The sequence below is a fragment of the Geotrypetes seraphini genome, chromosome 19, assembly GCF_902459505.1.
Source record: "Geotrypetes seraphini chromosome 19, aGeoSer1.1, whole genome shotgun sequence".
NCBI lineage: Eukaryota > Metazoa > Chordata > Amphibia > Gymnophiona > Dermophiidae > Geotrypetes > Geotrypetes seraphini.
The window spans coordinates 12,828,073-12,852,670 of record NC_047102.1 but is presented as its reverse complement, the minus strand read 5'-3'; the positions used below and the strand labels follow the sequence as shown (position 1 = coordinate 12,852,670).

General features: G+C 42.7%; 1 protein-coding gene across 4 annotated transcripts in view; it reads left to right on the top strand.

Annotated features, from left to right (window-relative positions):
- AMBRA1 (autophagy and beclin 1 regulator 1) overlaps positions 1-24,598 on the top strand; it is a 158,214-nt gene that overhangs the window by 89,616 nt on the left and 44,000 nt on the right. The window lies entirely within an intron of this gene.

Below are 24,598 nucleotides of genomic sequence, written 5' to 3'. Positions count from 1 at the left end.
ATTGGCAGGAGGAATGCCCACTCTCTCACCGCGCTTGCACAACCTCCACACATCCACCCCTGGCAACAGGAGAGATGCCCGCTTTCTCCCGCCGCACTTGCACAACCTTCGGACACCCAGAGATGCCCACTCTCTCCTGCTGTGCTCGCACAATCCCCCGACTCTACTCCCCCTGCAGCGAGAGAGATGCCAACTCTCTCCCACTACGCTTGCACAATCCCCCCCAACTCTACCTCCTCCCGCCATTGCCCAACCCACGATGCCCCTGACGATCCCCCCAGCCCCTCCCTTCCTTATTCAGAAAGCCTAGCCGGAGGGACTCCTACCCTCCAGCTGACAGGCCCACATCTTACAAAATGGCAGGCCTTCCCATTGCATCCTGGGATGTACTTGGGAGGGGCCTAGGACTCTAATTGGCCCAGACTCCTAAGGCCCCTGAGGTTGCTGGTTCAAGCCAAGCACTGCTCCTTGTGAACCTGGGCAAGTCACTAACACTCCTCCATTGCCCAAAGTACACTAGTCAAATTGTGAGCTCAGAACAGTTTAAATGAATTTATTCAGGTACTCAAGCATTTTTCCCTGTCTGTCCTGATGGGCTCACAATCTATCTAATGTATCCGGGGCAATGAGGGGATTAAGTGACTTGCCCAGGGTCACAAGGAGCAGCTTGGGTTTGAACCCACAACCCCAGGTGCTGAGGCTGTAGCTTTAACCACTGCGCCACTCTAGAAACCAAAATGTAGCAAAAGTGAGCCAAGTAAAGGACAATATAGCCATTGTGACATCACTGATGAGGCTGGCTCTTAGGCATTGGTGGAATGAGGCATTATGATGTCACAATACCAGCTCTGGTTATCAGAGGCTGAAACTTTGCACACTATTTATTCAATTTTCTATCCCATTCTCCCAGGGGAGCTCAGAATGGTTTACATGAATTTATTCAGGTACTCGAGCATTTTTCCCTGTCTGTCCTGGCAGGCTCACAATTTATCTAATGTACCTGGAGCAATGGGGGGATTAAGTGACTTGCCCAGGGTCACAAGGAGCAGCGTGGGTTTGAACCCACAATCTCAGTGTGCTGAGGCTGTAACTTTAACCACTGCACCCCGTTCTCCCATTTGACTCACTGGAGTGGCCAGCTAGATGTGCGCAGAATGCCTGAGTGGCTGTAGCTCTTACGTCAAGTGTGCAATCGAGATCTCGAGTGTCTTGTTTTACCAATTGCAAGATAACCATTCAGTTCTCACGGTAGTCTCAGTTTTGCAGCCAACCTCAATATGGCCACCATTTGCAGACCAAACGCAAAGCAACACAGAGGCTTTGCCACTGCAAGATGATTTTCTGATGGAATTGGGAGCTGTTGATGAAATCCCACATTAAAGGAAGGAGAGGGAGAAGATGGGCAAAGACAAGCCCTCATCCTAAGGATGCTAGCTCTCCCCTCCCCCCCCTTCCAAGTGATCACAGACCAGCACAATTGCAGTAATTAGACTCCCTGGATCTAGTACCTCTTCTCTCTCACTGATTCTTCTCCGTGCTAACCAGTTTAAAGGAGAATGCAGAGGGTGCCTGAGCTGTGCTGGGAAATTCTGCCTTTGCAGCTCAGACAAGCAGGAAGAAAACAGGCGGTGGTGGTGGGGGGGGGGGGGGGGGGTGGATAGTAGGCTGGGGCACGATGCCAGGTTAACAACAGCTGCTGTGCTCCCAGTACATTTCTTTATTATCAGTGTGAATAAATAGAAGTGAGGGTAGGATAGCGATGTTTTTGAGCACTTGTAGAGCCTGTGAGGTTTCCTTCCTTGTTCTCATGATTGCACAGGGTTGAGTTTTGCAAAAGAACAAAATGCATCACGTAGTTATGAGAGAAGTTTCTTTCTCACATGTCCTATCTTTTCCTCTATGGCTTAGGGAATGGACATAGGACATAAGAACTGCTGCTGCTGGATCAGACCAGTGGTCCATCGTGCCCAGCAGTCCACTCCCATGGCGGCCCCCAGGTCAAAGATCAGAGCCCTAACTGAGATCAATCCTACCTGTGTACGTTCCGGTTCAGCAGGAAATTGTCCAACCTTGTCTTGAATCCCTGGAGGGTGTTTTTCCCCTATAACAGCCTCTGGAAGAGCGTTCCAGTTTTCCACCACTCTGGGTGAAGAAGAACTTCCTTACGTTTGTACGGAATCTATCCCCTTTCAACTTTAGAGAATGCCCTCTTGTTCTTTCTACCTTGGAGAGTGTGAGCAGTCTGTCCTTATCTACTAAGTCTATTCCCTTCATTATCTTGCATGTTTCGATCATGTCCCCTCTCAATCTCCTCTTTTCAAGGGAGAAGAGGCCCAGTTTCCCAATTTCTCACTGTACGGCAACTCTTCCAGTCCCTGAACCATTTTAGTCGCTCTTCTCTGGACCCTTTCGAGTAGTACCATATCTTTCTTCATGTACGGCGACCAGTGTTGGACGCAGTACTCCAGGTGAGGGCGCACCATGGCCCGGCTCAGGGGAATTTCACAGCGAATGCAGTGCTTTTGACTCGTGTTAGGCTACGATAAGAAGATGGCTTGTCAGATTGACGACATGCTCTCCATGGCAGGGGATGGCTTTATTCCAGCAGTTGCTTGCCTTTCATGTCCTTTCCTGGCACAGGAACACCCACAGTTTTCTATCTGAGTCACAGTATAAATGCCATTTTGCATTGGGAATAAAGGCTAAAGTATGGCAGGCAGCACTTATGAAATGCCTCTCTGTTTAGGACAATGACAAGCTCGTTTGAATTTTCCCTTTTTTTAGTTAGATTTTGAGAGGAAGAAAGGTTGGCGTTCCGCTGTGGAAACTAATGGGAAAATACTGTTCATAACACCACGGGCACAATGCAACGTTTAGCTTTTCGGCTCTCTAGTTTCAGCGTGATCGAGCGATGGGAGATGAAGCGCCTGTTGCAGAGGCTTACAGAAGCAAATCTCATGTGACGGAATAGTTTTACCGGTGGTTCTCGACTCAAAAACGTATGACGGAAAAAGTTGTTTCGGGCTACCTTTGAATACCAAGATCCCCTCATTTGGAACAAATTGCCATCTGAGACAACCCACCAAATTAGTACCTTGACTTCAGGAAAAACCTTCTCTCTATAACCACTCTCTTCTCCACCCCTTCCTCTTCACAACCATCTCTCTCTCTAAAAATGCAACGTCCAAAACTTGATCTAAATCGTTTTGTAAACCGCATTGAAAATTGCGGCATATAAGATTCTGCATCGTATTTCTGCCTCGTTTTGGAGCCTTGTATCCCTTAGACCAGGGCTGTCCAAGTCCGGTCCTCGAGATCTACTGGCAGGCCAGGTTTTCAGCATATCCACAATGAATATGCATGAGAAAGATTTGCCTGCACTACCTTCTTGGTATGCAAATCTCTCTTATGCCTATTCATTGTGGATATCCTGAAAACCTAGCCTGCCAGTAGATCTCGAGGACCGGACTTGAGCAGCCCTGCCTTAGACTGTTTCTCAGCAGAGAAGTAGCTCCTAACAGTTGTGTAGCAAGCGAGTGGGGGGCAGACCACCCCAGGTGCTGTCAGCACCTCTCCTCTTCTCCCCCGCCATGCCGTCACCCCTCCCCGTACTTCTGCTAGAGCTAAAAGGGGCATTTTAGGAGGAGTGCTGAGGGCGGGATTTGGGCGGGACGTGGGCTGATCTAAACTTAGTCGTATTGCAAGTATAACGTTTAACGAGGCTGCCTGGACGGAAGTTGTACGTTGTGACTTAGGCCATGTTAAAACAGGTCTAAGTGGCAAAAAGGTATCCAAAGGGACCAGATAAACACTGCAGACACAAAGTACAGACCTCCCCCCACTGCCCCAGTGATCACTGACACCCCCCCCCACAACACCATAAAAATCATAATAAAAACATACACATCTGCCTCCAGAACATCAGCACCTGGCAGCCTGGCATAGGAAAGCCTAGTAGAGTTGCACAGAGGTGGCTTAAGTGATCTTGGGGGTGGGTTAGTGAACCATGGAGAGGAGGACCCAGGCCCGTAAGTCGGTCTAATCACTGCATTCATGGTGAACATGTGCACCCCTCAAAACCCCCCCCCCAAATCCTTTTGTACTGTCATATAAGTGGCACCTGCAGCCATAAGGGCTATTGGGGTGGGTCTAGTAGGTTCTGGGGAGCTCAACATGAATAAGGGAGTTGTGGTGAGATGTTTATCCCAGGACAAGCAGGCAGGTATTCTCACTAGTGGGTGATGTCATCCGACAGAGCCCCGATGCGGACGTCTCACAAGCATAGTTGCTTGAAGAAACTTCAGAAGTTTCGAGATGCCCGCACCGCACATGCGCGAGTGCCTTCCCGCCCGATGCTCCGGGCGTGTCTCCTCAGTTCTTTTCTTTCCGTGGAGCTGAGAAGTTTTGCTTCAATTCTCTGCACTGAGTGAACCGTGTTCTTGCCTTCTAGTACCGCGGTTTTGAGTTATTTTGCTCTTTATCGTGTATTTTATTCATTTGTTTCTTATTTTCATTTAAAAAAAAAAAAAAAAAATTTTCCGGAGATTCGACCGGGTCGGCCGCGTGGCTGAGGCCCCGCTCCTTCGACCCTATAAGGTACCCCACTACTCTGGTGCAATGTTTGGGTGGTCAGTCTGTCACTTTGCTGACCCCGCCCACATCCAAAAGATCTTGTTCTGAGCGTTTTTGACTCTATGCAAGCTGACATAATTTAGGGGGAGGAGCCAGCAAGCTAAAAACCATGAATAATCGAAACCACGATTGCTGAAACCGCAAATATGGAGGGAGAAGTGTAATCTCTTTAACAAGAGCTGATGATTAAGCATATCAAATGCTGCACTAATGTCACCAAATAAACACCTTCCCTGAATCAAAACCAATTCTAATATCATCAGGAACAGACAAAAACAAAGTCTCTGTGTTGTGTTTAAGTTTATAACCAAATTGATATTGATCCAGCAAACATTACATTACATTAATTGACTTCTATTCCGCCTTAACCTTTCAGTTCTAGGCGGATTACAATAAGAAGTATCTGGACATTTCCAGGGAATTACATTTCAAAGCTTATTATTAGACAGACATTGGATTAGCATTGTAAGACATATTTCTTAAATAACTACGTTTTGATTTCTTTCTGGAATATTCTATAATCCGATCTGACACCTAAGATTCTGACGATATCTTTCTCTAGTTTTGCTGCTTAGAATGACAGTAGGCCTTCTTTCATTTGGAGCCTTTTGGGGTATTTTTGTGTGGAGAGGTAAGAAAAGGGATTCATGTTTCTCCGAGGCCTTTTTGCTTCTTTCAGTGCGAGTTTATTGCTCAGGTAAATTGGGGCAATAGAATCTGAATAAGATTCGGCCTTTCACTGGGAGTCTGTGTGTTTTTAGGTAGGCCGGTATTATGTGGTCATATTTGTTCATGGAAAAGATTCATCTTAGTTCAGTATTTTGTATAGTTTGCCAGACATGGTAGATAGAAGATGTTTAATCCAGCATTCCCAAGATTAGTGATTGTACTAGGAGATGAAATTGTGGTTCTTAAAAAACATCATTATGAAAGATTTTCACATGACATTGTTGATCTGTAATTGAAGAGAGCTGTGTCTCTCTATAGTGAACCCTAGGAGTTTTTGGGCTCCTTTTACTAAGCCGCGTTAGGGCATTAACATGCTAAATTGCCGTGTGCTAGACACTAACGCCAGCATTGAGCTGGCGTTAGTTCTAGCCACGTAGCGCGGGTTTAGCGCGTGCTAAAAACGCTAACGCAGCTTAGTAAAAGGAGCCCTTAGTGCCCTTATCTCAAGTAGTCTCTACCTCTGCCAACTGAGAAGGATCAAACCCTACATCTCCACACCTGACCTAGCCCAACTCCTCTACGCCTATGTCCTCTCCAGGATGGATTACTGCAACTTCCTATTTAATGGAGTAGCCAAAAAAGACCTCAAGCACCTCCAGCGGGTACAAAATGCAGCAATCCGCCTCGTACACAGCCTCAACTACCACGATCCCATCTCCCCAGCCCTCCGCGCAGAGCACTGGCTTCCAATTAACCAATGCTGCGCATTCAAGGCCCTGGTAATAGCGCATAAAAGACTTTACGCCACCACCCCTGCCTACATAGAATCCAAGCTAACCCTGTACCCCCCCATCCACCCCTCCGCCCGGAAATGGAGAAATGCCTATGCACCCCCCCAGGAAGGTCCCTCCTGTCAGAAACTGCCCGCAAACGCTCCAACTCTGGAACCAACTCCACCCCCACCCCCCTGAAAATCAGATTACAGAGCTCATTGATGATCTTCAAGAAAGTGGTAAAGACCCTCCTCTTCAACTAAAATTCAACTGCAGTCTAGGCCTCACCCCCCTTAAACCTCCCTTCCCCTCTCTCCTCTCTTCTCCATTCTGAACCTCTACTTAAATTGCCGTATAGTCCTTGTAGTTAAATTACTGTATAGTCTTTGTATTGTCCAAATGTACTCCACTGTGAATGTTTGCTTGTAGGCCGTTCTGAGCTACTGGGAGGATGGGATAAAAATCTAAATAAATAAATAAGTTAAGGAGTTAATTTTTATGTTGATTGCTGTAGGTTATTTTATCATTCTCCATTAAGAGGAGCCATATTTTTTTCTGTGTGCAGTTTTAGTCTATGGTCCTTCATCCAGGATTCTGTTGTTTGTTGTTGGGTTGTTTTTTTTAATTCTTTTATTTATAAATTTTCATTTACAAGTCACAAGAATACATCTGTTGCTACAGAAACACAGGAAAGAAAAAAGATTCTAACAATAAGAAATTGGCCATTTAGGTATATCATTAATCCTTTCTTAGACTGCAATTACAGAGACAATCAAATACTCAATGGCGATACAGTTTAAGAAAATACTTTGAGGAAAAAGCCTAATGTGTTAATGCTAATTTAAGGAGCCCAGAACGGGTTACAAGAGTACATTCACAGTATAAGCAGGCCAAACTTTGGTGGGAAAAACAAACTTGGTATAAATTTCAGCTTTTACAGTATAGGGATAACATACAGATTTGGAAATATAGACTTAGGGCTCCTTTTACGAAGGTGAGCTAGTGTTTTTAGCACACGCACCGGATTAGCGCGCGCTACCTGGAAAACTACTGCCTGCTCAAGAGGAGGTGTTGGCGGCTAGCGCGCGCGGTATTTTAGTGCACCTTTGTAAAAGGAGCCCTTAGTGGACATAGGGTGTTTTAAAATTGCAGCATTTTCCGGAAAGGCCTAGCCTATGGTGGTTTAAATTACATCATTTTCCATATGGACATAGCCTAACATAAGGTAAAATAGCTTTGTAGGGTTTGTGCGTTGTTGAAGTATGGTGGGTTTTTGGTCCGGTGGCCCGACGTTAGGGATGCAGATGTAAGCTAAGGGTTCATTATCAATCCTTTATGATCGTTTTGACATCCAGAAATTCCTTCAAGTGATCCAGAGAAAAGAAAGTATATTTGATTCCCAGATACTTAACAAGGCATTTACAAGGATATACTGAAAAAAAAAGTGGCACCCAATTTAATAGTATCCTGCCTCAAGGAAAGAAATTTTTTCCTAGGCTCCTGTGTTGTCTTGGAGACATCTGGATATAGCCAAATTTTATGCCCCTCAAATAACTATTGAGAGTTTTTAAAGACTAGTTTTAAGACCATATTAACATCATACTCAAAGACGAAAGAGACCAAAAGAGTAGTTCTTTCAGTCTCAGCCGTTAAGAGTCTGTTCTAGTAAGGCAGTTACGTTTTCAAAGTCAATCTGTTTGTCTTCTTCCTTCTTCTTTAATTTTATTTGATAGGTCGATTGTATTGTTTTAAATATATCTTTTTTTTGAGTGTGTGTGTGTTACTTTAGTGAGTTTTCATCTGGTAGAAGGAGAGTGATATCGTTCACATAACTATATGAAATTATGCCTATTTTGTCAAAGATGCAACCGAGGGAGTCTGAAGTAATGCTATCTTTTTTAAGACTTTAGTCAAAAAAGATAAAACTGGTCTAAAATTATCCACTACAGCAGCTTCCAATTTTGACTCTTAAAAGTGGTCTAACAACTGCTCATTTTAAAATTCCAGGAATATATCCTTCTATAAACGATTTCTTCACAATTGATGTAACAATTGGGACGATTTCAGATGCTAAACTTTTCATCACAGATGTTGAGCAATCATTTAAATGATTCATAGTAGTATTCAAAGAACGTATAGCGAATGTCTGTTGTTTGGGTTACAGACACAGGTTCAAAAATAGTCCAGGACTCATGGTCATCTACAACTTGATCAATAATGGGAAAAGGAACCAGACCCAACTCCTCAACGATACGTGCTGCTTTTAACTGAAAAGTGTCAGCAAACTGTTGGGGAGTTGGCCATGTATCTCAGACTCTCTTAGACTCTTAACTCTGTAACAACAGTAAACAGTTCATGTGTTCTATTTATTACCGATTCTTTTGTAATAATCCCTCTTTGCATCAAGGGTTGCATTTTGATATGATTTCATCTCTGTCTTATAAGCCTCTTTAGTAAAGTTGCCAGATTTTCATTTTGGGAAAATATGGACCTCTTAGACCCGTCCCCAGGCCCGCCTAAATCCACCCATCCCCTCCCCAATCCCGCCCTAGCCACGCTTCACCCCCTGCTGCCTGCTCTGGTCGGGCAGGAGGGCATCCACGCTTGTGATGCAAAGACGGCGCACGCGTGATGTCATCGTGTTGCCCTCCCCCGATGGCGATTTTGAGGACGTCTGGGGAAATCTGGACATCAGGTAACCCTACTCTTTAGTAAAGATATCGGGATTTTTTCTAGAGTTCAGTACATGTGCACTATCAATCTTACCAGTAGGTGTCACTGTTGTTTAGTGACTGAAACGTCCCCTCCTACTCCTAGAATCTTCGGCCAGTTTGAGGAACAGAAACTGAAGTCTGAGAATCAGTCCAAGTTGTCCTGCCGAGCGTTCAGGATAACTCTAAAAAGTGGTTTTAAACTGTAAATTAAAGATCTAGAACAAGCCACAGCTTAGTTTTAGCAATGCACTGATGTTTGTTGCAAAAATTCACAAAATGAGCACTAAGGTGTGTGCTTTTGTTGTAGTTTTTTTTTAATTTTATAGTTTGCCAGTGCTACTATTCTAGGTGTGCAGTATAATAACAGAATTAAAATTATCAGTACACATCATTCATGTGGTCTGGTCTGTGTCTTGCAGAGGAATCCTTCAGTACCAACGGTTCAATGCAGAAAGCTTGCATTTGCACCTTATGCCGATGGAATACCGTTATGCCATATCTCTCCACTTCAATCTCGTATAATATGCTTTGATTGTACCCACCACATGAAGACATTATATCAAGTCCCATCCCGTTTCCCTTTCGCTAAAAATTGATAAGGTGTAGAACAGTGGTTCCCAACCTGTTCTGGAGGACCACCAGGCCAGTCGGGTTTTCAGGATAGCCCTAATGAATATGCATGAGAGAGACTGAGAGGGGACATGATCAAAACATTCAAGATTATGAAGGGAATAGACTTAGTTGATAAAGACAAGTTGCTCACCCTCTCCAAGGTAGAGAGAATGAGAGGGCACTCTCTAAAGTTGAAAGGGGATAGATTCCGTACAAACATAAGGAAGTTCTTCTTTATCCAGAGAGGTAGAAAACTGGAACGCTCTTCTGGAGGCTGTTATAGGGGAAAACACCCTCCAGGGATTCAAGACAAAGTAGATAAAGACAGGTTGTTCACCCTCTCCAAGGTAAAGAGAACGAGAGGGCACTCTCTAAAGTTAAAAGGGGATAGATTCCGTACAAACATAAGGAAGTTCTTCACCCAGAGAGTGGTAAAAAACTGGAACACTCTTCCAGAGGCTGTTATAGGGGAAAACACCCTCAAGACAAAGTTAGACAAGTTCCTGCTGAACCAGAACATATGCAGGTAAGGCTAGTCTCAGTTAGTGCCCTGGTCCATGACCAAAGGGCCACCGTGGGAGCGGACTTCTGGGCACGATGGACCACTGGTCTGACCCAGCAGCGGCAATTCATATGTTCTTAGATCTGCATATAATGGAGGTGCCTGGCATGCAAATCTGCTCCTTGCATATTCATTAGGGCTAGCCTGAAAACCCGACTGGTCTGGTGGGAACCACTGGTGTAGAGTTCATCTTTGAGTCAAATGACATTCTTGTAGTGTTGCTGTCGAATTGACGACGACAGACAATGACGCAAGCGATCTGCTTAAGAAATGACACGGTGACCTTTAATCATTTTTTGCTTAAACTGAGCAAACCCTCCCAGAAAGGTTGGTAAGTGCACAATTTGGAAGTTTTACTGAAATATTTATTACTTAAGATATATATATATATATATATTTTAAGTGGAACTAAAGAAGCCAAATCATCAGCCAATTAAGATCTCACATAAACCACAAAGGGTCTCATCATCCAGTTACTTCGCACCAAGAGTGTGGATGATGAGAAGCATTTATTTCTTATTATGTGCTTAATTGGACTTCAAGTTTCTATTGCCAAACTGAGAGCTGTTTAGTGAGAAAAAAAACCTTTTAAAACCCAGTGGACAGCTGGAACCCATACTATTGTTTCTTAACCTAAGAGGTATTCTGGAAACAGTGTAGATGTGCTGTGGGGGAAGCTATAGGGAAAGGTGGAGGTGCCCTGGCTGTTGAAGGAATTGTAGGAAATGGGGGGGGGAGAGTGCAGGAAATGATGTAAAAGCTTTTTAGGGAGCTCTTTATCTACTCCAGGGGTGTCCAATGTCGGTCCTCGAGGGCCGCAATCCAGTCGGGTTTTCAGGATTTCCCCAATGAATATGCATGAGATCTATTAGCATACAATGAAAGCAGTGCATGCAAATAGACCTCATGTATATTCATTGGGGAAATCCTGAAAATCCGACTGGACTGCGGCCCTCGAGGACCGACATTGGACACCCCTGGTCTATACAGTTGCAGCTTTTTCCTATCTGATCCTTCTAGTGATGCAACAAATTAGTATCAAATCCTCCCTATGTTTGATAGATGTTTTCCTATACATGGTCACCATGTTCTCTTTCCTGTTTATTTTAGTAATATCATGACGCAGGGACAAATCTGTCCCCCGTCCCTGCAGGATCTCAATATCCCCGTCCCTGCCCCTGCCCCCTTCCTGCAAGTTCTACCTTAACTGCACAAGCTTCGAACACTTACGGTTTTAAAATGTTGGAGGCTTGTCGCAGATGAGGTCAGAGCTTGCAGGAATGGGGGCAGGGATGGGAACGGAGCTCACGGGGATGAGATGGGGATAGAGAGATCCTGAGGGGATGGGAAAAATTTGTCACATGTATAATTTAAGCACTCATGGAACATCAGCCGGATTGGTTATGTCATTTGCCTCCCAGCCCCAGCTAGGAAAGAGGAATTGTTGCAGCCATCTGCTAGTGTGCAGAATTTATTTGCACCCTTATACCCCCATCGAAAATCCGAGGCAGCGGACAAAAATAAACCCAATAGATGTTTTTTGTGGAGTGTGTGCTTTATCCCAATAGTCTCCTAAGCAGACCAGCTCTAGTACTGTTTTCAAGTCTAGGCAGTAATCTGGGATAACGGCAGGTAATGCAGGCTGAGACAATTATCCAGATAATATCTGTTGATTTTTCAGCAGCATGCTGTTGGCAGTATTGCTGCAAACAACTACAGATCACCCGGGCGGCATCCGGATGGTGCCAGGGAAGAGCATGGGCATTTCGTCAAGCGATTGGAACAGAGGACGTATTCAGGCTGCCATCCGGATAACTTTATAGCGGTCCTAAAGTTATCTGGATATCGCTGCTGTCTGGATAGCGGTTGCTCTTTCTGCTTTTGCACATAATCTAGTCAGTGCCACTGTTAGCAGTGCTGAATGCACATGTATAATTTAAGCACTCATGGAACATCAGCCGGATTGGTTATATCTTGAATGGAAAATTATGTCCCCTATGCGACTGTCTCATGCATTAAGTATTAGACTACCCAGATATGCCAAGGACAACATAATTTTATTGGATACATGGAAAACAATTAAATTTATTGATAAACTAACAGATGTTCCTATAATAAAGTCTACTTTACAGTCCTTATGGTTAAACTCCCACGATTCAAGTGGGCGGTGCTGGGATCGCCTGGAAGAATTGGATGTAGGCCAGTATTCGAACATTGGATGATAGTATATCTAATGAGAAACTGCTGGATTTTTCACGACTGCAACAATCATTTGGCATTTTAAAATCTCGACAGTATAGGTGGTTGCAGTTGGAAGCAGGTTATTCAGAGTGGGTTCCCTGAATGGAAAGATTTAAAAACTTATTATAGCTTGCAAATCCTTTGCTATCAGACAGATTTAGTAGGACACCAGGCCGCTCAGTGGTATAAATTAATTTCGGAATTTTTGAATAAGAAGCCAAAAAATAGTCTTAGAGATATTTGGAGCATTGAGATAAAACAGTATATTTCTGCATCTCGATGGCCACGAATTTGGTCTTGGAGGTTAAGATGTACAGCGTCAGCATCTATGAGACAAACATGGTTATTTTTGTGGCATAGGATTTTTTGGATCCCAGTTCGGTTACAAAAACTTGATAATTCAAAATCTAATAGATGCTGGATCATTGTCATATTAATATAGGGACGTTGGATCATCTGTTATATTTTTGTCCAATGATACTTAGTTTCTGGAGGTCAATTTGGGGACAGACCAATCTTATATTAGAGTCATCTATTCCTTTATCATATGAAGCCATTATTTGTGGTACGTTGTTACAGGTAAAGCCTGTGTTAGGATAAATAAAAGACGGCTTTTGTATTTATCTAACAGCAATAGCTATTCAAATGATCACGAGAAACTGGAAATGTCATGACAGACTTAATTACACATTCTGGTGGACAAGTGTGTGTAACACATACAAATATGAAAGAATGGACGCGGAGTGCTTGGGTTTTAGTAATGCATTTAATAAAATATGGAGCCCAATGACTGCATTTGTTAATACTCAATAATAGTAATGTATTTTTCTTTGTTAGATTTCCTTACACATCCAGGGTGGGGGGGGAGGGGAGGGAAGGATATTTTGAGGAGTTAATTATTTGAGTATAATGGTATATAAATAATATGATTTAATGTATTCATATTTGAGAGGGGGTGGGGGAAATGGTTGTTTTTGCTATTCTATTTGTGTATTGTGGTGTATTTTATGTGTTCTTCTAATGTTATATTATTTGTAATGCACTTTTAAAGTTTGAAAAACAATAAAAAATTTATTAAAAAAAAGAAAATTGAGTGGGTAACAATTCCCTATCCTATTGTCTTAAACTCTATGTTCTCTTTATTTTTTTTTTATGCATGGTAGTTAAACTGTCCTCATGTTTCATGTAGTGTCACAGTTTTAAAGTATGTGTGTTTTTTTATGAAACCCTGTTTTTACGATTATTTGTAAATCGCATTGGAATATGATATTGCGATCCAATCAAATTTGTAAATAAACTTGAAACTTTACAAGATGGTATTACCAATAACAGTTCTCGGGAAGACCGTAAATGCCTAGTTGAGTAATATACTGTTATCAAATCACTGGACATAACCCATATCAAATTTTAAAAATAAAGAGCAAAATTTTAAATTCGCAATTCGCAACCAGTGCAGTTTTCATTTTAATGGGGTAACACGATCGAATCTATAGAAGTTTAGCAGCAACGTTTTGTGAAATCTGCAATTGTTTCATCTGTTTGGCAGGAAGACCTAGCAGACATACAGTATATTACAATAATCCAATGAGGTAAGTATTAAGGACAGAACTATAACCTACAGAAACCTTCTCTCTAAAAAAATACTTAATGCTATGCAACAATTTTAATTTATACCATAATTTTTTTAAGAACATAAGAATTGACGCTGATGGGTCAGACCAGTGGTCCACCATGCCCAGCAGTCCGCTCATTTGGCGGCCCTCTGGTCAAAGACCAGCGCTCTAACTGAGACTAGCCCTACCTGCGTACGTTCCGGTTCAGCAGGAACTTGTCTAACTTTGTCTTGAATCCCTGGAGGGTGTTTTCCCCTATGACAGACTCTGGATGAGTGTTCCAGTTTTCCACCACTCTCTGGGTGAAGAAGAACTTCCTTATGTTCGTACGGAATCTATCCCCTTTCAATTTTAGAGAGTGCCCTCTCGTTCTCCCTACCTTGGAGAGGGTGAACAACCTGTCCTTATCCAAGGTAGGGAGAACGAGAAGGCGCTCTCTAAAATTGAAAGGGGATAGATTTCGTATGAACGTAAGGAAGTTCTTCTTCACCCAGAGAGTGGTGGAAAACTAGAACTTCCATAGTTAAGCCTATATCCAACCAAACCCCCAAGAGTTTAATTTCAGTTTTGAATTTAACATTTAACTCATATCCTGTCTATTGCAACTAAAGTCCTTACACAGAGACAACAGATCTTCCAGAACACAGTATACATGCACCCTGAGTCTGACCACTTGGAGTTAGAAACATAGAGTATGACGGCAGAAAAGGGCCGGCAGCCCAACAAGTCTGCCCACTCAAGAACCCTCCCTCCTCTGAGAATCCATCTTTTAAGTATAACTCTGTAGCAACCCTGCCTGTTTGTCTCTTGAAGTCAAGCAGATTTCTGGCCTCGACTACCTGGTGTGGAAGACCATTCCATACTGTTGTATGAAGGCTGATGACCTTTGTTTCTTTCAGGAGCTGTGAATGCCGCCTTTGCAGCATCCTCCATCCTTGGCAGCATCCTCCATCCTTGGCTGGTCCAAGGACAGCCATATTTTTAACATTCAAAACGCTCCTTAACCCTTTCAGGACCAAGGGACATATTTGTCCCATAACTTTAAAATCCTATAAATTTTGATTGGGATAGTCTACAGTTCTAAATTTGATATGTACGGATTCCATATGATACTGCTTTTATGTAAACAAACTGGTTCCGACATTCATTCATTAGCGTCGTTGCCAGATTGACGAGAAGATTCACTTGCCACACTGTCCATAAGCCAGAAGTGTGATTTTTTAAATAAAAATAATGATATTTCACAAAAAAAATCAATTTTTTGGCATCTGCAAGCCCTTTTTACCATAAAAATGTCGTCAAAACCACAAAAATTGGCCTACGATCCTTATGGTCCTGAAAGGGTTAAGAACCAGCCAGAATTCTTGTGTTGTTACAGTGAAGTAGTTTTTACTGTGTGGAAGAGTTTCATCATTCAGATACTAGAGAGGTGAATGGTGTGTTGCCAGAGGCTACTGCAGCTGAGCGGTCAATGGATTAATTTTATAGTAATGCAGATCTTAGAAGAGTATTTAGGAATTGGGGGTAAAATAAGACGACAGATTTTGAAATGGGTTGATCGGTTTCCCTTGGGCAGGAAAGAAAGAAAGTGGAATGTGTTTTAGACTCTCCCCACTAGTCTTGCCTGTTCACAGAAGGTCAGCCATTTTCTTTGACCTCTCCCCTCACTCGTTTGCAATGTTTGCTAATTATCGCTGCTGAACGGTTATCTTTCCAATGAATAGGCGTTAGCATGAAAAGGCTGTCAGACTCTGAGTATTTCTTTCAGTGTTTGGGTCTTTGTTGGTGTATAGCACTTTATCTGTAGTTTTCCGGAATCCACATCCTTTACTAATGAGCCTGTAAGTCCCTAGAGCCCATCTATGACTGTGGAAGTAAAAAAAAACCCAAAACATTCCTTAAACAAAATTCAAAAGTGGGTAACGTTTCAATAGTGCTTTCATTCCTGGGAGTTTTGGGGTTTTCTTTTCAAACTGTATATTCCATCTTGAAAGGAAACAATACATGAAGCAAAAGAAAAATATCCAATACTAACTTAATGAGAATCAGCAATACACACCACAAAAGCAGTCCACCAATGCTGGGGATGTATCAGTGTCCCACCAAAGGCAAAAGACAGGTGAAGCTTCAGCAGCTCCTTGTTGTCGATCACTTTATTGTCACGTGCTATGAGTGAGAAAGTTGTGCAGCTCGGGGGGAGGAAATGACATCTTGACTGGTAAGTTGAGTACTGTCAGCCATATTTTGAATTGATATATACATAGTAACAGAGTAAATGACGGCAGATAAAGACCTGAACGGTCTGCCCATAAGTTATGCCCACTAAAAAATACATGATTAGATTAACTTGTCTCTTCTTTGATATTTCTGGGCCGTAGACTGTAAAGTCTGGTATTGTCCTAGGTTCCAAATGCTGAAGTTGCCGTCCAAGCTCACTCCAGCCTTTCCCGTTGTTTGCAGGATATCTACCGTAAAGTCTGGCCAGTAACATCCTCATGTTCCATATTAGTGGAGTTCTCGATGCTCTCCCCAGCCCATCCTACACCGAATCACCATATATGGGACACAGACCGTGCAGGTTTGTCCAATAGTAAGAACATAAGAAGTTGCCTCCACTGGGTCAGACCAGAGGTCCATCCTGCCCAGCGGTCCGCTCCCGCGGCGGCCCATCAGGTCCGCGACCTGTGAAGTGGTTTCTGACCATTTCTTTAACCTACCTCAAGTTCTATCTGTACCCCTCTATCCCCTTTTCCTTCAGGAACCTATCCAAACCCTCCTTGAACCTCTGTACAGATTTCTGGCCTATCACATCCTCCGGAAGCGCGTTCCATGTGTCCACCACCCTCTGGGTAAAATGGACACATGGAACGCGCCTTAGTGGCCTTAGTTCTTTAATTTACATCCTTTGTTTTCTAATTAGAGATCCTCTATTTTTATCCCACGCTTTTTTGAATTCCATCATCGTTTTCCTCTCCATGCCTTGTTTGAGAGTTACTATTAAAAATAGGCTTAACTAATACTATACCCCATACTTATGCCACACCATAAACTGTTCCAGACAAACTACCAGACACGTGACAGGCAAAGCATGGGCGTACTCAGGTGCGGCGTGTCAAGTGTACCCTCATGTTTGAAATCTGTTTTATCGAGAGGCCAAGACATAAATAGCAAATGGCCAAGAAGCGTACCACATCCAATTAGAACAAAACAATGACACAGCGTGTCCATCTTGTCTCCATTTTACATCGTAAAGCTCCCAGTTCAGAAACCTCCTCCCCCTCCCAATACCCAGTTCCCCCCAACCGCTCTTAAAGCCAAACGCTAGATTCAACCCACTACCAAAATGTAAAGTAGAACAAGAAACTGCTACTATAGTTAAATCCTGGAACAAGAGAGCTAGACCCTACAAAAAAAGAGAAGAAAAGAAACACTGGCGGCCGGACTCTTATGGCAAGCCAAATTTACACATAAATTTGCGCCAGAAATTGGTTTTATTTTAATTTGAAGTATTACAGTATTTCTTAGAATTTTTTTTTTTTTTTTGCCGGTTGCTTGAGTTCCGGTTCACAGAAAGTCTGTTGTAGCAGCATAAATACAGAAACTTCTAGCCGCCAGTGATAAGACTGAAAGTAGCTAGAAGTTTCTGTATTTATGCTACCACAGTGGTACCTTGGTTTACGAGCATAATTTGTTTCAGAAGCATGCTCATAATCCAAAGCACTCGTATAGCAAAGCAGATTTCCCCATAGGGAATAAAGGAAACTCAGATGATTCTGACATTTAAGTACATCACGGGACGGGTCGAGGTGGAAGAGGATATCTTTCTTCTCAGGGGACCCTCGACCACAAGAGGACATCCGCTCAAGCTCAGGGGAGGGAAGTTTCGTGGAGACGCAAGGAAGTACTTCTTCACGGAGAGAGTGATCGAGCATTGGAACAAGCTTCCAGTGCAGGTGGTCGAGGCACGCAGCATCCCAGACTTCAAGAACAAATGGGATACCCATGTGGGATCCCTACGGGGTCATGCCAAGGGATAGGGTCACTAGGACTTGAATGAGCGGGTCAGTAGAGTGGCAGTATAATTACAATTATACTTAAGGGGTCAGAAGACTTAAGAGGGTGGGTAAATAGTGTGGGCAGACTTGATGGGCTATATGGCCCTTATCTGCCGACATCTTTCTATGTTTCTATGTTCTTTCCACAACTATGGTGGCCCAGGGGTGGGTACCTTCCCGGATGATGCCCGGGTGCACGCAGCCCCTTCAGCAGGGAGACTTCCTTCCAGCTGCCCTCCCCCTTCAGGGCGATGCCTCTGCCAGCTCAGGCTCAGGTCCAGCTGCTGGGCTAGCAGCTCCCGAATTAAGCCGTCCCGATAAACGATCGCGTATGCGCGCGTCACGTGGAAGCACGCACAACTTCGATGAGAGCGGCAGCGCTCATCAACGTGCATGCTTACACGTGACACGCACGTACGCGATCGTCTAACAGGACAGCTGAATTCAGGAGCTAAGAGCTTGTGTATCGGGACGGCACTCGTTTTTGCAGGAGTGTTTTGCTCGTCTTGCAAACCAAGGTTTGACTGGACTTAAAGTTTGAGGCTTTTTTTCTCCACATGTTTATGACCGCTGGATACTCTGTGGGTTCCTTTCACTGCCTGGCATGGGAATAATTGGAGTATAGCTGCGATATTGGCTTTTGTTGCCTTTTATATAGCACGACAATGATGAACCTTACTCCTAAATTAGAATGTGATGAGTATGATCCCAGTCTCTCAAAGCTGGCCTGATGTTTTTCTTCTTTTCCACGATGTCTGTTTTTCTTCCTTGAAGCTTTTGAAAAGCTGAAATTGGAATATCCCAGGTGATCATAACCTCTTCATTTGCTAACTCTGTCCCTTTTTGAGCTGCTGGCAGAGCAGGGCATCCATCATTTAAGATGTGCATTTTTATTTTTTTTTTTCTTTCTTCCTCTCAACCCCTGTATCTTTCTTGTCATTTTATACACGCTTCTCTGCTGGAATGCTTCCAGTGCCTATATTAAACCCAGTTTTTAGCATTTTTATGTCTGACCTCTGGTTTATGTTTATCTCTTGTACAAAGACAGGAAGCAACCTGTCACCGCCGGGTTTCCTCGGTTGCAGAAAGCCCATCTTCTTCCTTTCATACTTTTTAGAGCATGAAACGTGGCTTAAAATCCTGATGACTTAAAATGGAACTCCTTATGCTGGAAGAACAAAGCTTCCTTCTGCCCTCTATTATTGGCCTCCTTTACCAGCTTCTGTGATCCAGGAAACTAGCTCTTCAAACTGGCTTTTCTGTTGATAACTGCTTTATCTATGGAGAACAGTCTGTTTTTGTTCACAGAAACATAAAAGCTAATTGTACGGAGTTACCTTTTTCTTTTCCCCATTCACATTTTTGTCCTCCCAAGTTGGCGCTATGAAAGGGCATGCCAAGTTTGTATGTAATAAGTGATCCTGGCCACAGCAGATTTCTCCAAGGTTTTGGTAGCTGGGCGGAGTCGAATGTTCTTTGTCAGATTGTAAATGTATTTATTTATTAATTCATTTTTCTATACCGTTCTCCCAGGGGAGCTCAGAATGAATTTGTTAGGTACTAAGCATTTTTCCCTGTCTATCCCGGTGGGCTCACAATCTAATGTACCTGGGGGCAATGGGTGGATTAAGTGACTTGCCCAGGGTCACAAGGAGCAGTGTAGGCTTGAACCCACAACTTCAGGGTGCTGAGGCAGTAGATTTAATCACTGCACCACACTTTGAAGAATCATCAATGGAGGTGGCTTCCCTGGGAGCAGAGACCAGGGACAACACTTAAATATCTTACCCATCTCACATCTAAATGCGTGCTAGGCCACTTTTCAGGTGTGTATCTTATATGGCTAAGCCTTTCTAGGAAGATCTTCAGTTTTTACTTTTTTTCCCCTCTATTTAATCTTTCTCAACCACTTGTGTTCCACTATGGGTTTGTTTTATGGTTACTATTCTATATTACTACACATTCTCTTCCCTCTCTCTGAAAAATTGTTTGTACCCTGATAAATACTGCACAATTTTGTATGTCCAAACACCTAAACCTATTGTACATCTTATTTGCCTAATTACTTCTACTGTGTATGTTTACTTGTAGACCGTTCTGAGCTACTGGGAGAACGGGATATAAATCTAAATAAATAAATAAATAAATAAATAAATTTATGTCTTGTATTTGATGATTTGTTGTTTAAGATAACACTTTGTTGTTTTAGCATTATGCTTTGCTGACTTTTTTTTTCTTTTTCGTTTTTACTATCTTGATGGCTTCTAAATGGTGGTATACCAAAATTGTTCAAATAAATAAAAATTAGAAAGAGATTTTACATGTAGTGGTTGCTCCTCAATTCCCAGACTACCAGTTGTGACCTATTGCTGTTTCCATCAGAAAGCTCTGGAATGAGAGGGCATAGGATGAAGATGAAAGAGGACAGACTTAGGAGTAATCTGAGGAGATACTTCAGAGACTGAGGACTTTTTCTTAGAGATCAGACTCCAGGTGATCCTTGAGGGGAGAAATGCTGGCTTAGTGCCTAACCCTCAGTAAGCCTGGTTCTAAGAGAGAGGTTGTAGAGGCTCAGCATTAAAGATGGTTTTCACAACAACCTGTGAACTGCATATAAAATTTGCATATATTTGCTTGAAATAGCTGTTGACTGAAAGGCTTCTTTGGATCTGTTTAGCACATTTTTGAGTCTTTGGGGGAGTAGTAAGTGGGAGAGAGAGGCCTGGAAAACTTAAAGTTAGGCCAAGCACGCTATATTTCATAGGGATATGAATCCTCTCGCCCTAACTGAAAAATGCTCCTTGAGGAGAGGCCTCTGGCTGGTTTCAGCCTCTTAGTTTGAGACTGAAATCTGACGACTTTCTTAAGAGATCAGACTCCACAGGTGACCCTTGAGGTTAATTCCTTCCCGCCCACCTCAAGATGAAGCTTTTTTTGGCTCTTCAGCCAACCAGTAACAGGGCATTGCTTTGGTAGGATTTTTCAGTTCTTTCCTTTTTTCTTCCAGGTGTAAGTACTTATGCAGCCACAGTATGGTTGGGAAACATCGTGTCACCAAAGCTGCTTCTCAGGTTACAGCTTCTGTCTCTGTGCAGACAGAAAACATTACCCATGCAGAGGGAGTGATTCCATGTGTAAGCTGTCTTCAGCTTGAATTCCTCATGAAGGAAGTAAAGGAACTGAGACAGGAGGTGGCAAGACTGACAAGCATCTGTGAGAATGAGAGGAACATCGATGAAATGGTTCATGAGGCATCAAAGATTTTCAGCAGTGGGGAAGAAGAGGCTGTGCTCAGGGAAGACAACTGGACTCAGATTATGGAACCCTGCAAGATTGGTACTGTAACTCTTCCCACCCTTGAACTGAAGAACCGGTATGCTGTCCTGGAAGAGGAGGAGATGAGAGCATCCAAGGGAGAGGAAGGACCAAAGCTTGAAATCTCAAGAACTGCTGGATCCATGACCACTAGGAGGCGCAAGGTAGTGGTGGTTGGTAATTCCCTTCTGAGGGGTACAGAAGCGTCCATCTGCAGACCAGACATGATGTCCTGGGAGATACGTTGTTAGCTTGGTGCCAAAATCCAAGATGTTATGGAGAGTTTGCAAAGACTCATCAAGCTTGATAACTATTATCCGATGCTGCTCATCCATGTTGGCACTAATGTTATTGCCAGGTACTCCTGCGAATGTATCAGAAGTGACTTTGTGGCTCTGGGAGAGGAGGTGAAGCAGGATATTATGCCTGTATCACCTGGTATTTGATTTTGGTCCCACTTATCTGAAAACCTTTTGCCTACCCAGACATATGATATGTACGTTAAGTGCATCTTTTCGAACAGTACTGAGTTCAATCTTTGCAGTTGACCATTTGACTGATGATGTCTTCAGCTGGAAGAACATATTTTCACTGAACAATAGTAGAGTAAAATCAAAATAATGTGGTTCATTTTTAGATACATCCTACAGGCCTTAGAACATGTGCAATAAGACACAAAAATGGCACTAGTGTACATAGATAGTCACATGCACTATTCTACATTGATAACAATGCAACAAGCTTATTTTTAGCACTAAGAAAAATAGAGATCAGAGGCAGTTTTGCTCTTGTATGTGAAAAGATAATTGCTGAAACAAGTGTCATAGGAAGACCAAGTAAGTACTGTCATGGCAAAAAGAATCATTAGGTGGAACATTACGATGAGTCACAGAAGAGCTTCGCAGAGTGCTAAAAGGGTGACTGGAATGAAACAAGGAAGAAAGAAATCGCAGTGAAGAAGTGGAACGACAGAACGGGAAGAGGATAAAATTGTCATGGAACAAGTGGGGGGAGCCAGTGATCGGCTGAGAAATGACTTTATCATTTTTATAGCGCTGCTAGATGTACGCCGCGCGCAAAAGAGCTCCCAGTATATGCGAGGCAGGCAAATAAGAGATAAGAGCGTTCCATTTGGCAAGAGGTAAAACAGATGGGAAATAAACTATGACTGTAAATCCCAGGAGGATGTTTAACTTTGGCTAAATTTGTAATGTGTGAGGGATGATGCGCTGACTGAATTTTGTAAATCTGGGACACTTTTATATAAGACTGTACAGAGACATATAATTTGGCACACACCTGGTAACTCTTTGGAACCCGTGGCTTGCTGGCCCTCTGGCACGTTATTCTGCTTTGGAACCCTGATTTACTGCACTTCCTGGCATGTGTCTCTTCAGAAATGCCTTACTTGTGTTTTCAGCTGTAAAGGTTGCCTTTTATATTCATTTCTCTGAATTTCTTCTCTACAGCAGAGCTTTTAGCGCTTGATAGACAGGCAAGGAAAGCTGCCAGTCATTTGCACCTTCACTGCATTTCAAATTTTTTTTTTTTTTTTTTTAACATTGCAGCGTTTTAAATTTGCTCTCTCTCTCTCTGGTCAGTCTCGTCCTGCAGCCGACAAGTGGGGCTATTTTTTTGTCTTTCCATCTATTGCAATTCAAAATGAAATGATTTATGTTCAAATATTTACTGGATCTTAAGGGTTATAGAAGAACCATGAAAAATTCAAAACTGTAGCGGGACCCCCCCTCCCTCCCCCCCGGCCCCAGTCTAAATTACTGCACTGGCTGTCAGTCGAGGCACGAATAATTTTCAAGTTCTCCTGCATATGTTTCAAACTAATTTGGGGACTAACTCCTACGTACTTGCAATCTCACTTCATAGTCTACAGCCCTATAAGACAAACCAGAAACCGCTATCTTTTTGCATACCCAAGCATTACCAATTATAAATACAAAATCTTTCTGGATAGAACTTTCGCGGACCAAGCAAACAAACAACAACACTGGCTAGACAACTACATTAATGGCGCTAGACTGACCTACAACGCTTTTAGAAAACTCATAAAAACTGCCTTATTCAACAAATATATCACCCAAACAGAATCTTCACCGAACATTTCTTTCTTTTCTCGTTCACAATATACCCCCTCTGAAATCCTAATCAAACCGTATTTTTGCAATTCGGGACATGTCTTCTAATGTGTCCCCCCCTGAAAAATTCTTAAACTGTATATTGTAATTTTCGATGTATTTTTGGGAATTCACGATCTCGGAAATGTCTTAGCGTACTGTGCATTTTATATTTTCGCATTCTTAAAGTTGATGTACTCTGTATTTCCTCTGACTATCTGCATATTGTAACTCGCTGAATATCCAGCTCTCTTGAATGTAAACCGCCTAGAAGTCACAAGATTGTGGCGGTGTAGAAAAATAAAGTTATTATTATTATTAAAGTGAATAAATAATGCTGTAGGGAGCTAACGAAAATGACAGTAGATGCCAACTCTCTGACCCAATCTAATATACTCCTAGGGCAGGTCAGTTCTCCCTAGGTATAGGCCCCCGTGTCGCGGAGAATTATTAATGACCAATCCAGTCTTTGGTAACAGTCATCTCCAGAGTGCTCTCAATGCAAGATAACTCTCACGATTAATGTGCCGTTGCTCCCAAGGAGTTTACAGTATAAATGTATGCTTACAGAGGTTAATTTACTTGCCGAAGGTCACACACTGAGTTAAGCTAATGTAATTAAGTTGTGAGCCCTTCTGGATTTGGACCGCTGATGATTTTGCCTCTATTATTTCTTCATTTGTTTTATGAAGTTGTCAAATTTAATTCCTACACTTGCACTAACTTTGAACATCATATAGATAACACACTTACTGTTGCACATATTGTATCCGCCAAACTCCTGCACACACATCTCATAAGCTACAGTGTATGTGTGTGCAATTATATCACTTTCTTTTCCAGAGATAAAAAAAAAAGATTTGACATCAATAGGTGAACATTTCTTAAGAAAGAACGGAATATTTCATGGAGTGCCCTAATTTTTTCACATGAGTGTGTGTGTATATACATGATTTGAATTTTGGACTTAATTATCTTTCCAAGTCTATACTCAAGGCACATTACAGGTACAGTAGCCCACAGAGGACTTACAGTCTAAATTGGAATCTGAGGCAATGAAGAAATGATGGTCTCGGGACTCAAGGATCTTCCATACGAAGAACAGTTAGACAAATTACAGCTATACTCGCTCGAGGAGCGCAGAGAGAGGGGGGACATGATCGAGACGTTCAAGTATCTTACGGGCCGCATCGAGGCGGAGGAAGATATCTTCTTTTTCAAGGGTCCCACGACAACAAGAGGGCATCTGTGGAAAATCAGGGGCGGGAAATTACGAGGTG